This window comes from Scyliorhinus canicula, chromosome 9 (assembly GCF_902713615.1).
Source record: "Scyliorhinus canicula chromosome 9, sScyCan1.1, whole genome shotgun sequence".
Lineage (NCBI taxonomy): Eukaryota > Metazoa > Chordata > Chondrichthyes > Carcharhiniformes > Scyliorhinidae > Scyliorhinus > Scyliorhinus canicula.
In genome coordinates, this window is record NC_052154.1 from 92,891,951 (window position 1) to 92,909,695 (window position 17,745).

The following is a 17,745-nucleotide window of genomic DNA, read 5'->3' on the forward strand; positions in this document are numbered from 1 at the left end:
ATCATCTGTATCTCACGAAGATGTTACATGACCTGCTGAGATGGGACTAAATACAATTCCTCAAATTATTTACCCTCCTGGGAACAATCCAAAACATAAACAAGGTTCTATTTGCCCGTAACCAGGTAAATGGTTGGAATGAATAATTACTTTACCTTTTACAACTGTTAATTACATCTTTCGTAGACATATTGCCCTTATGTATTTTAAACCATGGTTTTTGATAAAATTACTACCACAGATCTAATACATAATATATATTAATTTCCTACATTCATGACAAAGGTTAGGCTTGTATCCATTAGACTTTTAGAAGAGTAAAAGGCGACTTGATCAAAATCTGTAAAATCCCAGGTAGTATTGACAGGGTGGATGTGGGGAGGATGCTTTCTGGTGTCAGAGAATCCAGAACACTACTTAAAAATAAGAGGTCGCTCATCAATGACAGAGGTTAGGAGATTGGTGAGTCCCTGGAACAATCATCCTCAAAAGAAACTGTAAGCAGAACCTTTGCATATTTTTAAGGCAGAGCTAGGCAGATTCTCGCTTAACCAGGGAGTGCAAGGTTGTTAGGTGTAGGCAGTTTCAATCAGGTCAACCATGATCTTATTGAATGATGGAGCAGGATTGACGGGGCGAGTGGCCTACTTCTGCCCCTAATCGTTATGTTCTGATAGAGCTCTCTGGCTTCCTTTTTGTTGTTTCTTTCTTAGCTTCAATCTCTCTCTCTCTCATTTTGCTTGCTCTGTATCTGTTCACCATACTCCAGTGTACATTTCTCCCTCTCCCTCTGTCCTCGCACCCACCCTTCCTCTCTCTCCCCTCTGTGGCTGTCTTTCACGCTCTCATACTCCTGGAATTATCTTGTTCCCTGCGTGCTTCAACAATTATTCCAGTGACTGCCATTCCTTTTTTGCCACAACTACTCTCAGTAACTCAGTCCACCTCTCGATCTCAGTTTTATGTTGTTGCTATGTGATGCCAGTCGGAGTCTGCATCTGTCCCAATGTTTCACTAACTTTCCTCTGTCCACTCTATCATCAGTCAATGAGTCATGGAATGATTGCAGGAGACCATTCAGCCACTCACAAGGTGCCATTCTCCCACCTCTTCTCTTAATCGCATGGTAGCACAGTGGTTAGCACTGTTGCTTCACAGCTCCAGGGTCCCATGTTCGATTCCCGGTTTGGGTCACCGTCTGTGTGGAGTCTGCAGGTTCTCCCTGTGTCTGCGTGGGTTTCCTCCAGGTGCTGCGGTTTTCTCCCACATGTCCTGAAAGACGTGCTGTTAGGTAATTTAGACATTCTGAATTCTCCCCCCCCCCCCCCCCCTGCGTGTACCCGAACAGGCGCCCGAGTGTGGCGACTAGGGGCTTTTCACAGCAACTTCATTACAGTGTTTATGTAAGCTTCCTTGTGCCAATAAAGATTATTATTATATTATAATCGAGCACATTTTCATTTTCAATAGCAGTCTGTCTAGTTACCTGCTGAATAGCTTGGTCAACTCTACCTCCACCACACTCTCATGACCTTTCCCGTCGCTCGCCATCCTTTTGGGAGTGGGGAGTGTCTCCGTATCTATTCTGTCCAGGTCCCTCGTTATTTTAATACCTCTACCTCTGCTCAGCCATTCCCAACAGTTCCAACCACTCCCGTGAATTTTTATTGATCTCTCTCTCTCTCTTTCTAATGCCTTCAATGGAGGAACCCTCATTGCTGGTGAGACTTGCTTGTTCATTTCAGGAGCCCAGCAGATTGTGAACAATTAAACCTCTCTCTTTACTCTCCTGGATCTACCTTTATGAAAATCTTCAATTTTTCCACTCCATGCAGTAGCATGGTGGTTAGCATAAATGCTTCACAGCTCCAGGGTCCCAGGTTCGATTCCCGGCTGGGTCACTGTCTGTGTGGAGTCTGCACGTCCTCCCCCTGTGTGCGTGGGTTTCCTCCGGGTGCTCCGGTTTCCTCCCACAGTCCAAAGATGTGCGGGTTAGGTGGATTGGCCATGCTAAATTGCCCGTAGTGTCCTAATAAAAGTAAGGTTAAGAGGGGGGGGGGGGGTTGTTGGGTTACAGGTATAGGGTGGATACGTGGGTTTGAGTAGGGTGATCATGGCTCGGCACAACATTGAGGGCCGAAGGGCCTGTTCTGTGCTGTACTGTTCTATGTTCTATGCTTCCATACTTAGTGGTAAAATATGCAATTATTCAGCTCAAGGCAAAATATTGCTATTTCGTGGTTTCATTGACGAGGATCCAATGACTGAATTTCACAAGATTTCCCACCTGTGTTACACCAATTAAACCCTTGACAGTAGCTGCCAATCTGCACCTGACTGTAAGTAATATGATGGATGTTGTAACCTTCCCCTCCCTCTCCCTGTCTCACTGGGCTTTGCTCTGCTTTAGAAATAGGAGCTGCCCTTAGTGCATCGCCTGAGAGGGGCTGGCAGTGGGAATGAGACGGGGACTGGGTGTGGGAATGCCAGTGCGTGTTACAGACTACAGCACCAAGCCATTCCCGACATGGAACTTACACAGGTTCGAAAGATTTTCTACCCTGTTCTTGCTGCTGTTGCTATACCAGGTAAGTGACTGTGTGTTGCTGTTCTTCCTGATGATAAAGGATGTTTATCTGCTTGTCAGTTTCTTACATGTGATATCAGCTCAATAATGTCACATTTCCAATTTTAATTCAGCTCACGTACATAAAGAATGATTATCTCAGTCTCGAATATCGGTCCTACTCCTCTTGTACTTGTCCGGTAATCCCTGATGTAGTTCGAGGCCTAGCTCTAGGTAACAGCTTTACGACTGGGTTTACAGAATCTCTGCAGTGCAGGAGGAGGCCATTTGGCCCATCAAGTCTGCACCGACCCTTGGAAAGAGCACCCGTATCCCCGTAACCCAGTAATCCCAGCTAACCTTTTGGACACAAAGGGACAATTTAGCACGGCCAACCCACTTAACTTGCACATCTTTGGACTGTGGGTGGAAGCCGGAGCACCCTAAGGAATCTTCTCTGTGACCCCTGTTTCTTTGGCTGTCTCCCTCATTGACTTACTCTCCTTAGCTGCCTGTGTGGCTCTGCATCTCACTCCAGCTCTGTCTCCCGTTCTTTTGTTTTTCCCACTCGCTGCCTATTTGTACCTTTCCCTCCAACCCTCCAACACCCCACCCATAGCTCTTTCTCTCTGTGCAGGCTGCGTGCCTCTCTCGCAATCTATCTCTTTGTCTATCTGATTCTCCCTGCCACCCTTTGTATATCTGACCCTGGCGGTAGCTCTTTGTCAGTCTCCGTCCGTCCATCCATCCTTCCCCCCCCCCCCCCCCCCCCTCACTCACTTTCCTTTCCCCATCTCCCTACCCGTATCTCACATTTCCTCTGACACTCCTTCTCGCCCGTTCCTTCTGTCTGTCTGCCGCTCGTTCTGCCTCCCCTTTTCTCATCTTCCTATCTCCCTCCTTCATTTTCTCTCTCTGTCCACCGCCTTCTCCCTCACGTTCTCTCTCTCTGACACACACACACTGAGCCTGGGTGTGGATGTCTGTTGTTTGTGTGCCCCTGATTCCCAGGTTTCACAGGAACTCAATTCTTAGAGGACGGCAATATTATTCCGAAAATAATTAATTTTTGTTACGCTGCTGGTTGTAACGTGCATCTATAAACTTCCAGTGAGTATTTTAGAGCACAACTTTGAATCCTCAATATCGCTGAATTTTGCCAGGTGGAAACTGCTTAACTGAGGTCAAGCTTTGACTGAATAGTGGGTCTGCAGAGATACCATGCCGATAAATGTTTGTATCGTTCTCTGCCTACCACGAGGTATTTGGATATGGGCATCAAACAGTTACTGAGAAAGAGACTGAAAACTCAAAACCTCACTCACGGATTCCAGGAAAATCTATGTCTGGATTCATGTTGCAATCCCCGGGTTCACCATTTGGTGCCTATTGAAGCGAAATGGGTTAAATGCAAGCTAACTACTGTAGTTGTTGAACTGGGTGCTTGCTGTGTTGGGCTCCACACTGTCGAAAATATATGGAGGTGTTAGAGAGGCCACGACACATTGTGTGGGAAGCTACCTGGTTTGAGGAAATAGAACGGTCTTCAGTTAAGAACGAACCAAGTTTGATAAATTGTATCACATTGGATATCTAATATTGAAACCAGTCGGGTAAAAAAGGGCAGTGGCAGCATAGATGCCGAATTAACATAGAGGTCGAAAGCAAATAGGTGATGGAAGCTGCTTTTCAGACTGGGAGAAATATTCAATGATGCCCCTCAGGGATTGGGATTAAAGCCGATGCTTCTTTTGTTGTATATTAATAACATGGATTTGGGAAGCAGGGTTTAGCAAGTGGCACAATCGGCAGAATGATAACAATCAGGACGACAAGGAAAATAACCGTCAACCGAGAAGAAGTCTTCAGGGGGTATAGATAAACAGGTAAAATTAATATTGTTCTATCCCAGAGGGATGTGGATAATCCATATTTAGAGTTGAGATGGACAGATTGTTGGTACGTGCAGAAAAAAGGAATTGAGTTACATGCTTCAATGAAAGTTAACACCGAGAAACATGAAGTGATAATTTTGCAAAGGAGACACGAGGAGATTCAACTTAACTCAGTTATACATTTTAAAGATAGTGCAGGGAATTAAGACCCGGATATCAAGGTGCACAATTCCTTAAAGTGACAAGAAGTGATAAGAGTAACGTGAATGTTATAAATTGAGATCACAAAGGCGATAAATTTAAGGTAATTATTTTGAAATAATTACTTGGAATTTAGCTGGTGCTTTGTCCAGTTCTGGGCACCACAGAGGTGGATGGGGGCACAGTGGTCGGCACAGTGGTTAACACTGCTGCCTCACAGCTCCAGGGACCTGGGTTCAATTCTGGCCGCAGGTGATTGTATGGAGTTTGCACTTTCTCCCCGTGTCTGTGTGGGTTTCCTCCGGGTGCTCCGGTTTCCTCCCACAGTCCAAAGATGTGCAGGTTAGGTGGATTGGCCATGCTAAATTTCTCAATTTATATGAGGTTACGGGGATAGGGTGGAGGAGTGGGTGTTCCTCTGCACTGTAGGGATTCTATGATTGGAAAAGAAACTGAATGAATACTTGATGGAGCAAGTATTGCAAGTCTAGTGAGAAATCCTAGTGGAGCTATCTGAAAGTTTTATCAAGGAGGTCAAACTGACACAATGGCTGAATTGGTCCAGTGTATCGCATCATTCTATAATTATAATGTGTGACTCCTGGATACGAGCATCGAAAAACGAGCAAGAAAGCTCAGGCAGTAAAATTATAACATTTTATATTAGGCTGGATAGGTTCGATAATTTGCACTCATAACGTGGCTAAACTGGTGAATTATGATCCTGCAAATGCTTCCCAGACCCTATGGCAGATACTAAAAGCGGGAGAGTCTTGTTGTCGGCCAGAACTGAAGTTTCCGAGTTGCCTTCCGAGGTTAAACGATTCCACGTGCCTGTTCTTGCCATGGGCTGTACTTTGTGACAAGCATGCTCCTCACTTAGAGGGACTACTCGAGAAAGGAAAGGGTCGATAAATGGTAAACAGCTGAATAGGTATGGGAAGAGGATGAAAAGAGGATGAAATATTAGCTCCAGTGGAAGGAAAATGCCAACATGAAATAGATGGGCGGAATGACATGCAGCTGGTGTAACTGCAACACATTTCTTTGAATGGCAATCAGAAAATATATTACCAGCGTTCTTGGCTTATTTGAGGTGAAGACATGAATGATATTCCGGATGATAATTTTAGGACTAAATATTTCTTTAATTATTTCACTATGAAGAAAAGATGGTTGGCAGAATGATCATGACACCAATTACTGCATTTCAGAAATACAACACTGCTTTCGATTTGACATTCATAGAAATGAAATAGAACAGTACAGCACAGAACAGGCCCTTCGGCCCTCGATGTTGTGCCGAGCAATGATCACCCTACTCAAACCCACGTAACCCGTATACCCGTAACCCAATAATCCCCCCATTAACCTTACACTACGGGCAATTTAGCATGGCCAATCCACCTAACCCGCACATCTTTGGATTGTGGGAGGAAACCGGAGCACCCGGAGGAAACCCACGCACACACAGGGAGGACGTGCAGACTCCACACAGACAGTGACCCAGCCGGGAATCGAACCTGGGACCCTGGAGCTGTGAAGCATTGATGCTAACCACCATGCTACCGTGAGGCCCCTTAGTGAAATCAAAATCGCTTATTGTCACAAGTAGGCTTCAAATGAAGTTATGTGAAAAGCCCTTAGTCGCCACATTCCGCCGCCTGTTCAGGGAGGCTGGTACCGGAATTGAACTGTGCTGCTGGCCTGCCTTGGTCTGCTTTCAAAGCCAGCGATTTAGCCCAGTGTGCTAAATCAGCCCCAGTATAACTCAGTTACCTTCACAAGCTCAGTTTTAATTGCTCGGCATTATAAATACAGTGCAGCTCCAGTTCAATGTCCAATTTGAAGATTGAACAATGTTTCATTTTGCATAGCCATAGCAGCACCACCCTGATCTTTGGCTACCCAATTACATATTGGAAGTTAGTGAAAATGCTGCTGTGACCCGGAGCTGGTTGCACATCAGGAAAAAAAAATATTCCCTATGGTAATCCAATTATTTCCATAGTGACTAGTTCCAAGTATCGACTAACTGTAGCAGGACTAGTTTTTACACCATATTATGGCATAGCTAATTGTAGCACCTAAATTATACAATTTCTAGATTCAGGATCTAAGCTATCCCATGGATTATTCTATGAAATGTTACACTGGCTCATTGTAGTATCTAACTATATCATCTCTAATTCTTGTATCTATTCCAGGTCTAGTTGTAGCTTTAGTGTATTTTAGTCATTTGTGGGATACGAGTGTCTCTCAAAAAGATCAGCTTTTATTATCTAACACCAAGGTGTCCCTGTGAAGGTGATGATACTGCTGGGGTTCATGTTTTGGATGGGCTCACAATGCACTGTTGGGGAGTTCTATGATTTTGATCGATATTTGTTGAAGTAACGGAAATAGGATTATTTTTTGTATATTCGTTCATGTCACCTTAGCACTGCTGGCAAGGAGGTGTCTGACATCTACCAGGTAATGCAGGAGGTGGGGGAGGCGTCGGTAGAGGAGCTGAAGGCTAAGTGGGAGGTGGAGCTGGGGGAGCATATTGAGGAGGGGACATGGGCGGATGCCCTGGAGAGGGTGAACTCCTCTTCATGTGCGAGGCTTAGTCTCATCCAGTTCAAGGTGCTGCACCGGGCCCACATGTCCGGATCTAGGATGAGTAGGTTCTTTGGGGGCGAAGACAGGTGCATCAGGTATTCGGGGAGTCCAGCGAACCATGCCCATATGTTCTGGGCATGCCCGGCACTGGAGGAGTTCTAGAAGGGGGTAGCGGGGATGGTGTCGAGGGTGGTGGGATCCAGGGTCAAGCCAGGCTGGGGACTCGCGATATTTGGGGTTGGGGATGAACCGGGAGTGCAGGAGGTGAAAGAGGCCGATGTCTTGGCCTTTGCGTCCCTAGTAGCCCGGCGGAGGATCTTGCTGCAGTGGAAAGATGCAAGACCTCCGAGTGTGGAGACCTGGATTAATGACATGGCGGGATTCATTAAGTTGGAGAGGGTCAAGTTCACCCTGAGGGGTTCGGTACAAGGGTTCTTTAGGAGGTGGCAGCCTTTCCTCGACTTTCTGGCTCAACGATAAGGTACTAGGTCAACAGCAGCAGCAACCCGGGGGGGGAAAGGGGGGTTTAGGGGATAGTGTTTAAGTTAATTTGCTTATTGTTAATTTATTTTGTTGTTTATTGGGGTTGGGGGTGGGGTGGGTGGTTTGTTATATGCGTTGTTACGGGTGCCGGGGGGTGTTTATTATTATTGTTATTATTGTTTTGTTGATATATATTTTTCAAAAAATTCCAATAAAAACATTTTTTTTTTTAAAAAGCACTGCTGGAAAGGCTAATGTATGTAGTCGATTCCAAATCAGCTTTAACAAAGCAGGGACCAATGAATTTCGTCAGCTGCTGCAGTCCTTCTGGTGAATGTCACCGATAGAGCTATTGGAAATAACGCTTTTCAACCAATAACATTGAAAGAATGTTCCAAATCAGGATAGTGTGTGGTTCGGAGGGGTGTCAGAGGTGAGGTGTCCCCATGGATCGGCTGCTCTTGTCCTTTTATGAGGGAAAGGTTGCATTTTTCAATGGTGTTGAAGAAGGTATGACGAGTTGCTGGAGCTTACCTTGTAAATGGGACGCAGTGCTGCCACGGAGCACCAGTGGTGAGAAGAATGACTGCTTAATGTGGGGGGTGTGGGATGCCAATCAAGTGGGCTGCTTTGTCCTGGATATGTCAAACGTCTTGGGTGCTGTTGGAACTGATGGCTAGGGAAGATGATTGGATTCTCTGTTGTTGTACATCGCCATTGGCAATGTACCTGCAGCCATTGATTGTCCTTCTATGTGGTAGGGGACGATAGTTTGGAAGGTGCTGTGAAAGTGGTCTTGGTGAGTTGCCATAGATCACACAAAGTACAAAAACTGTACATTGTTGACGGAATGAAAGTTTCAGTAGGTGGATGAGCTACTGATGAAGTGGCAGTTTGATCCTGGATCCTCTTGGATCCTGGAACAATCATATAATTTCTTCAAAACCACACACCCACTCTATTTTTTTCTCTCTCTCTGTGGCTGTGTGTGTATGTATATATATATATACACATATATATAAAACCTATGTATATATACACACACAACCCACCAGGATTGGTGGGTATGTTTTATGAGGAAAGGTTGAGGGAGCTAGGGTTTTTCTCATTGGAGTGAAGGTGGATGAGAGGTGACTTAATTGAAGTGTATAAGATGAAGAGAGGGATAGATAGAGTGGATGGTCAGCGACTTTTTCCTCGGGTGGATGTAGCTGTTACAAGGGGGCATGACTATATGGCTCATGGTGGAAGATGTAGGAGGGACGTCAGAGGTAGGCTCTTTAATCAGAGAGTGGTTGGAGCATAGGACGCACTCCCAGCTATGATGTGGTTATTGGATAGGCATATGAAGTGCACTAGAATGATTGTTTATTATTATTCAAGTGGTTATTGGATAGGCATATGAAGTGCACTTGAATGATTGGGAGTACGTTGATTTGATCTTAGTTTCAGACTAGTTCGGCACAACATCGTGGGCCAAAGGGCCTGTACTGTGCTCTACAGTTCTATATATACTAATATATAATATATAGTAACTTCATTATAGTGTACTTGTGAAACTAATAAAGATTATTATATATATATCATTCCAGCTTCTTTTCCCGAATAAGTCTCACTAATTGGTGTAAACATTGTTTAATTAAACATGAATAGTTCAATTAAGATAGCAAATTCACACAGGCTGCCCTTCAGTCAAAAGCTCCTGATTATATTCCAATGGTTTCTTGGGACCATTTGAACTGGAGGCAGGCCTTCAATCCTTCCTATTTGCTCTGTAATTCAATGGGTTCATTCTGGATCTTATTGAGGGGTTCAAAATTCTGAATAATTTTCACAGGGTAAAGAAGGATATTCCGTTTCCACTAGTTGGTATGTCAGTGACTAGGATTCACAATTTCATGATTGTCAGCAAAAGAACTAGGAGTGAGATGAGGAGAAACTCCTTTACTCAGCTATTGGGGGTTGGGATGTGCTGCCTCGGAGAGTGGTGGATGGAGGTGGATTCCATAGGAGGTTTCAAAAGAGAGCTGGATATATATTTGAAAGTGATTAATTTAGAGGGTTACGGAGAGAGGGCTGGGGAAAGTGACTAGCTGGGTAGCTCTTTTGGAGCCGGTGCAGACACAATGGGCCAAATGACCTCCTTCTGTGTTGGAAACAACAAACAACAACGAACAAATGTGTACCACAACAACACTTACCCACTGTTGATCCATATACCCTCAGCCCACAAAACCTTATTGATTTCAGTCTTGAAGTTCAAAATATTATGACTGCGTGTGCTGAAAGATGCTGAACAACCATGCTCTTGTGAACATTGCCTCCCTTACTCTGGTTTCCTCCTCTGAAAAAAAATTATATTTTATGCATCTACTATGTGACACGCCGAAATCTTAAAGAAATATGTGGAGAGAGTCTGCTATTGTCCTTCATTTGGACCGGTCCGTACCGGTGGCTAGGATTCGGCGAATGGTCCTGCAGAGTCACTGGCAGTCGGGAAGTCTGGTGTTGCCAAGCTTGATCAACTATTGTTGGGCAACGAACGCGAGGAGGTGTTGGGTTGTTTCGGGGATCAGGAGGCAGTGTGGGTGAGATTGAGTCGGGCTCCTGTAGGGGAACGGGGCTGTGGGTGCCGGCCTCGCTGCCGTTCTCTCCGGTGAAATATTCAGGTAACCAGTGGTGGCTGCAATGCTGAAACTTTGGCGTCAATTTCAGCTGCATTCTAAATTAGGAAGGATGTTGACGGGGGCGCCAATTTGAAATTAAATTAAATGAAAATCGCTTATTGTCACGAGCAGGCTTCAATGAAGTTACTGTGAAAAGCCCCTAGTCGCCACATTCCGGCCCCTGTTCGGGGAGGCTGTTACGGGAATTTGTGATAATCATATGTTTGAGCCCGCAAGATGTGATGCCAAGTTTTGAGGCTGGGTGGATAAGGCGGTAGAACGCATAGGGGACTTGTTTCTGGAGGGGTGGGTGGCGAGCCTGGAGGAGATATCAGAGAAGATTGGACTTTCACAGGTGGAAGGCTTTGGATATCCTCAGATGAGGGACTTTGTGAGAAAGGATTTCCCATCAGTTCTGGTAGCGCCATCCTCACTGTTGGGAAGGATGTTGACGATCACGGGGATGGAAGAAGGGAGTACCTCAGGAATGTACGGATGGATAATGGCTGAGGGTGCAGCAACCTTCAGGGGGTAAAGGCCAAGTGGGAAGAGGAGTTGGGGTGGAATTGGAGAAGTGGGTACGGTGCGAGACCTTGCGAAAGGTGAACACCACTTCTTCATGTGCAAGACACCTGAAGCTGTACATAGGGCACACTTAACAAGGACTAGGTTGTTTGAGGAGGTGGAAGATAAGTAAGCTGGTGAGATTTTGGGGCTCCTTCTTCAGCACCAATTTGGAGATTTTACAGATGGATTTGGAGCCCAGTCCCCTATGGTCATATTTGGGGAGTCAGACCTGCCGGAGTTGTAGATGGGAGCCATCGGCTTATTGATTGCGCGTAGGTGGGTTCCATTGGAATGGAGGTCAGCTTCTCTATCCAATGCCTCGGCATGGCTGTGGGATCTCATGGAATTTCTGCACCTTGACAAAATTAAATATACATTAAATGGTGCAATTGATGGGTTCCACAAAGGATGACAGCCTTTTATTGTGTTCTTTAAATAGCTAGTCACCGCCAGCTGTTTTGGGGGGAGGGGGGAGGATTGAGGCTGTTGTTTTTGGTTGGTTGTTTTGTTTTATGGTTTGTTTTTGAATTTGATTGAAAAAGATCAATAAAAATATTTTTTTAAAGAAATACAGGGAGCTAATACTTCCTGTTCTGGTAATTTAATGTCCTATCCCCAGTATCACTCTGATGAACATGCCTCCTGCAATGTTAATATTTCTTTCCCGTGGTGTGATACTCAGATCAGGACATTGTCTCCCTGATGTAGTCTGATCACAACTAAAGCATCACTTCATGTCCTTTGTATTCCATCTTGGGGAGAATGGGATCAAAGGCTATGGGGAGAAAGCAGGATTACGCTATTGAGTTGAATGATCAGCCATGATCGTGATGAATGGCGGAGCAGGCTCGAAGGACCATAAGGCCTCTTCCTGCTCCTATCTTCTATGTATCTATGTATGTATCTCTCTTAACAGCATTTTTCTTGATTTGTATAGATATGCACCAGCTCTTTGTCGTTTCTCTACCAGTTCCTTGAAAGCTCCTAATCTCTCACCGTTCAACATATGTTCCAACTTGGAATTCACAAATACAAAGTGGATGGCCTCACATTTACATACTGAACACTGTCTGCCAAATCTTTGCCCACCAAATTCATCTATTCACTTTTTTAATTCTCTCCTCCACGCACAATTGTTTAATTGGTATCTGGTATGCATTACTCTCTATCTCTTTATCAAAGATGTAATGATTGGTGAGGATCTTTATTTTAATAAATTTAGAGTACCCAATTCATTTTTTCTAATTAAGGGGCAATTTAACATGGCCAATCCACCTAACCTGCACATCTTTTGGGTTGTGGGGACGAAACCCATGCAAACACAGGGAGAATGTGCAAACTCCACACGGACAGTGACCCAGAGCCGGGATTGAACCTGGAACCTCGGCGCCGTGAGACAGCAATGCTAACCACTGTGCCACCGTGCTACCCAATGATTGGTGAGGATCTGAGGTCCAGATGCACAGCTCTGGGGAAGACCAAGCATAAGGAAAACAATTTGCCAAATCAAATTGCTGTCGACGCTGGAGATCTTAATGCTCAAAATACTCAAAGTATCAATCAGCACCCGTTTTAATTAGACTGGGGTTGTGAGTGCCGTTGGTTCAGTCAGAATTTATTGCCCATCCCTAATTGCTCTTGAGAAGTGGTGGTGAGCCACCTTCTTGAACTGTGGCAGTCCATATGGTGTCGGTAAACTACCGTGCTGTTAGGGAGAGACAGTTTGAATATTTTGACCCAACGACAGCGAAGGAATGGCGATACATATCCAAGTCAGGGTGGTGAGTGAATTAGAGGACATTTTCAGAGTTTGGGGCATCTGCTGCCCTTCTTCTGGCTCCACAGGTTTATAAGGTGCTTCCCAGAGCAGTCATGATGAGTTTTTGCTGTCAATCTTGTAGATGATACACAGTGCATTGGTGGTGAAGGGGGTGAATGTTTAAGGAGATGGATGTGATGCCAATCAAGAGCTCTGCTTTGTCCTGGATGGTGTCAACCTTCATGTGTTGGAGCTGCACTCATCTGCAAGTGTGGAATATTCCATCACACTCCTGACTTGTGCATTGTAGATGGTGGACAGGCTTTGAGGAGTCTTGATTATTCTTGTAACCAGAGAATTTGTATGTCTGGTTCAGTTCAGGACTTTGATTTGGGGAAATTTGGTGATGATAATATCATTAAATTCAAGGAGATAGTGGGTTGTCTCTTGTTGGAGATTATCAGCACCCAGCACTTCTCTGGCACAAGTGTCACGTATTGCTTCCCACTGCAAATACATCCAGGCCTTGATGCTAACAGGCATATACTGATTCAGTATCTGAAAAGTCGTGACTGACACTGAACACTAAAATCATCAGCAAAGAGTTCCACTTCTGACCTAATGATAAAGGGAAGGTCATTGATGAAGAAGCTGAAAACATGTGTGTCTTAGACACTGCCCTAAATAATTCCAAGGGCTGTGATACTCTCAACCATTGTGAGAAGATAAAATAAAGCTAACATTGTTGCTCACATTCCATTTTCTGTTGACATGTTGAGTTCAAAGAACAAAGAACAATACAGCACAGGGACAGGCCCTTCAGCCCTCCAAGCCTGTACCGGCATTGACACCAACCTTGGCCAAACCCTCAGCACTTCCTCTATACCCATCCTATCTATATGTTGGGCAACATGCCTTTTGAACACCGTTAATGTACCTGCTTCCACAACCTACCCTGGCAACATGTTCCAGGCACTCACCACCCCCTGTATAAAAGGCCTGCCTCACACATCTCCTCTAAACTTTGCCCCACAGACCTTAAATCTATGCCACCTGGTGTCTGACCCCTCCACCCTGGGAAAGAGTGCTTGCCTATCCTCTCTATCCATTCCCATCATAATATTCCAGACCTCTATCAGGTCACCCCTCAACCCCCGTTGCTCTAATGAAAACAGTCTGAGTTTATTCAGCTTCTCCACATACCTCCACCCACTAAACCAGTCACCATCATAGTAAACTTCCTCTACACCCTCGCCAAACCCTCCACATCCTTCTGGTAGTGTGGTAACCAGAATTGAGCACAATATTCCAAGTGCGGCCTGACCAAGGTTGTGTACAACCATAGCATGACTTGCCAGATTTTATACTCGATGCCTCGTCCAATGAATGCAAGCATTCTGTATGCTTTCTTGACTACCTTGTCCACTTGTGTTACCACTTTCAAAGATCTGTGGACCTGCATGCCCAGATCTCTCTGATTTTCTAAGAATTTTGCCATTTACGGTATATTTCCCTTCTATGATAGACCTACAAAAATGTATTTCCTCGCATTTGTGTGGATTAAACTTCATGTGCCATTTCTCTGCCCAAATCTCCAATCTATTGATATCCTGCTGTATCCTCTAGCAATCCTCAACACTATCTGCCACTGCACCAAACCTGGTGTCATCCACGAATTTACTAATCAGACAAGCTACATTTTCCTCCAAAGCGTTTATGTGTACTATAAACAATAGAGGCCCCAGCACAAATCTTCCATTCTGAAATAAGACCCTTCTACTGCCCCCCTTTGCCTTCTGTGACCGAGCCAGTTCTGTATCCATCTTACAGCCTCGCCTCTGATTCCGTGTGACTTCACCTTTTGTACCAGTCTGCCATGAGGCACCTTGTCAAAGGCTTTACTAATGCCCATGTAAACGATATCCACTAACCTCCCCTCATCAATCATCTTTGCTACCTCCTCAAAAAACTCAATCAAGTTAGTGAGTCATGACCTTCACTTCACAGTGAAGGTCATGACTCACTAGTTTATCGCTAATGAGTCCATTTGTTTCCAAATGGATATAAATCCTGGCCCTGAGAATTCTCTCCAATAATTTATCTACTACTGATGTGAGGCTCACCAGTTTATAGTTTCCAACATTATCCCTGCTATCTTTCTTAAACAGCGGTACCACATTAGCTATTCTCCAGTCCTCTAGGATCTCACCTGTAGCCAATGACAAGAACAAAGAACAAAGAAAAATTACAGCACAGGAACAGGCCCTTCGGCCCTCCAAGCCTGCGCCGATCCAGATCCTCTATCTAAATGTGTCGTCTATTTTCTAGGACCTAGGGGCAGCATGGTAGCATGGTGGTTAGCATAAATGCTTCACAGCTCCAGGGTCCCAGGTTCGGTTCCCGGCTGGGTCACTGTCTGTGCGGAGTCTGCACGTCCTCCCCGTGTGTGCGTGGGTTTCCTCCAGGTGCTCCGGTTTCCTCCCACAGTCCAAAGATGTGCGGGTTAGGTGGATTGGCCAGGCTAAATTGCCCGTAGTGTCCTAAAAAGTAAGGTTGGGGGGGGTTGTTGGGTTACGGGTATAGGGTGGATACGTGGGTTTGAGTAGGGTGATCATTGCTCGGCACAACATCGAGGGCCGAAGGGCCTGTTCTGTGCTGTACTGTTCTATGTTCTATGTTCTATGACCTGTATCCCTCTGCTCCCTGCCCATTCATGTATCTGTCTCGATACATCTTTTTTTTTAAAATAATTTTTATTCAAACTTTTCACATATTATAAATAACAGAAAGGAAAAATAGGAACCCCACCCCCCGCCCCTTTACACAAATAATAAAACAAAAACAAAAGTGCATAAGTAAACAAATAAACGTTAACCAGTAAACAATAGTAAATCCCCAACCAAACACGAACATAACACCCCCCCCCCACCCCGGGTTGCTGCTGCTGACCATCTCCTAGTCTAGGAACGGCTGCCACCGCCTGAAGAACCCTTGCACAGATCCCCTTAAGGCAAATTTCACCCTCTCAAATTTAATAAACCCCGCCATGTCATTAATCCAGGATTCCACGCTTGGGGGCCTCGCATCCTTCCACTGAAGCAGAATCCTTCGCCGGGCTACCAGGGATGCAAAGGCCAGAATACTTTCGCCTCCTGCACTCTCGGCTGATCTGACACCCCAAATATTGCGAGCCCCCAGCTTGGCTTAACCCTGGAATTCACTACCCTGGACACCGTCCTTGCTACGCCCCTCTAAAACTCCTCCACCGCTGGGCATATCCAGAACATGTGGGTGTGGTTTGCTGGACTCCCCAAAGACCTCACACATCTGTCCTCATTCCCAAAAAACCGGCTCAGCCTTGCCCCGGTCATGTGCACCCGGTGCAGCACCTTAAATTGGATCAGGCTGAGCCTCGCGCAAGAGGAGGAAGAGTTTACCCTTCCCAGGGCATCCGCCCACGTACCCTCATTGATCTCCTCCCCCAGCTCCTCCTCCCACTTACCTTTTAGCTCCTCCGCCGAAGCCTCCTCCTCCTCCTGCATCACCTGATAAATTGCCGAGATCCTACCCTCTCCAACCCACACCCCCGAAAGCACCCTGCCCTGGACCCTACGCGCTGGCAGCAGCGGGAACTCCACCACCTGACGCCTAACAAATGCCCTTATCTGCATGTACCTGAAGGCATTTCCAGGGAGGAGCCCGAACTTCTCCTCCAGCTCCCCAAAGTTTGCAAACTTCCCGTCAATGAACAAGTCCCCCATCCTCCTAATACCTGCCCTGTACCAGCTCTGGAACCCCCCATCTATTTTCCCTGGGACAAACCAATGGTTCTCCCGTATCGGGGACCACACCAAAGCCCCCACCTCCCCCATGTGACGCCTCCATTGCTCCCAGATTTTGAGGGTCGCCGCCACCACCGGGCTCGTAGTGTACCTCGTTGGAGGGAGCGGCAGCGGTGCCGTCGCCAGCGCCCCCAGGCTCGTATTCACACAGGACGCCATCTCCAACCTTTTCCATACCGCCCCCTCCCCTCCATTACCCACTTGCGTACCATCGCCACGTTGGCAGCCCAATAGTACTCGCAGAGGTTAGGCAACGTCAGCCCCCCCCCCCCCCCACCGTCCCTGCTCCGCTCCAGAAACACCCTTCTCACCCTCGGGGTCTTCTTCGCCCATACAAACGCCATAATGCTCCTGCTAACCTGCTTAAAGAAGGCCTTAGGGATCAGGATGGGGAGGCATTGAAACAAAAACCTCGGGAGCACCGTCATTTTAACCGACTGCACCCTACCCGGGGGGAGAGCGGCAGAATATCCCACCTTTTGAGCTCCTCCTTCATTTGCTCCACCAGCCTCGTTAAATTGCAGCTTATGCAGGTTATGCTGCTTCTAGCCACCTGAGCCCCCAGATATCTAAAACTCCTTTCTGCCCTTTTTAGCGGAAGCTCACCAATCCCCCTCTCCTGGCCTCCTGGGTGCACCACGAACAGCTCGCTCTTCGCCATGTTGAGCTTGTACCTGGAGAAATCCCCAAACTCCCGAAAGATCCTCATCACCTCCGGCATTCCCCCCACCGGGTCCGCCACATACAATAGCAGATCGTCTGCATATAACGGTACGCGGTGTTCCTCCCCCCCCCCCCCCCCCCCCGCACCAACCCCCTCCAGTTCCTAGACTCCCTCAAAGCCATGGCCAAGAGCTCAATCGCCAGCGCAAAGAGCAGGGGGGATAGAGGACACCCCCTCTTTCCTCAATATAGCCGGAAATATTCAGACCTCCTCCTGTTCGTGGCCACACTCGCTATCGGGGCCTCATACAGCAGCCTCCCCCAGCTAACGAACCCCTCCCCGAATCCAAATCTTCTCAACACCTCCCACAGGTACCCCCACTCCACCCTATCAAAGGCCTTCTCCGCATCCATAGACGTCACTATCTCCGCCTCCCACTCCACCGCCGGCATCATAATTACATTCAGGAGCCTACGTACGTTGGTATTCAACTGCCTC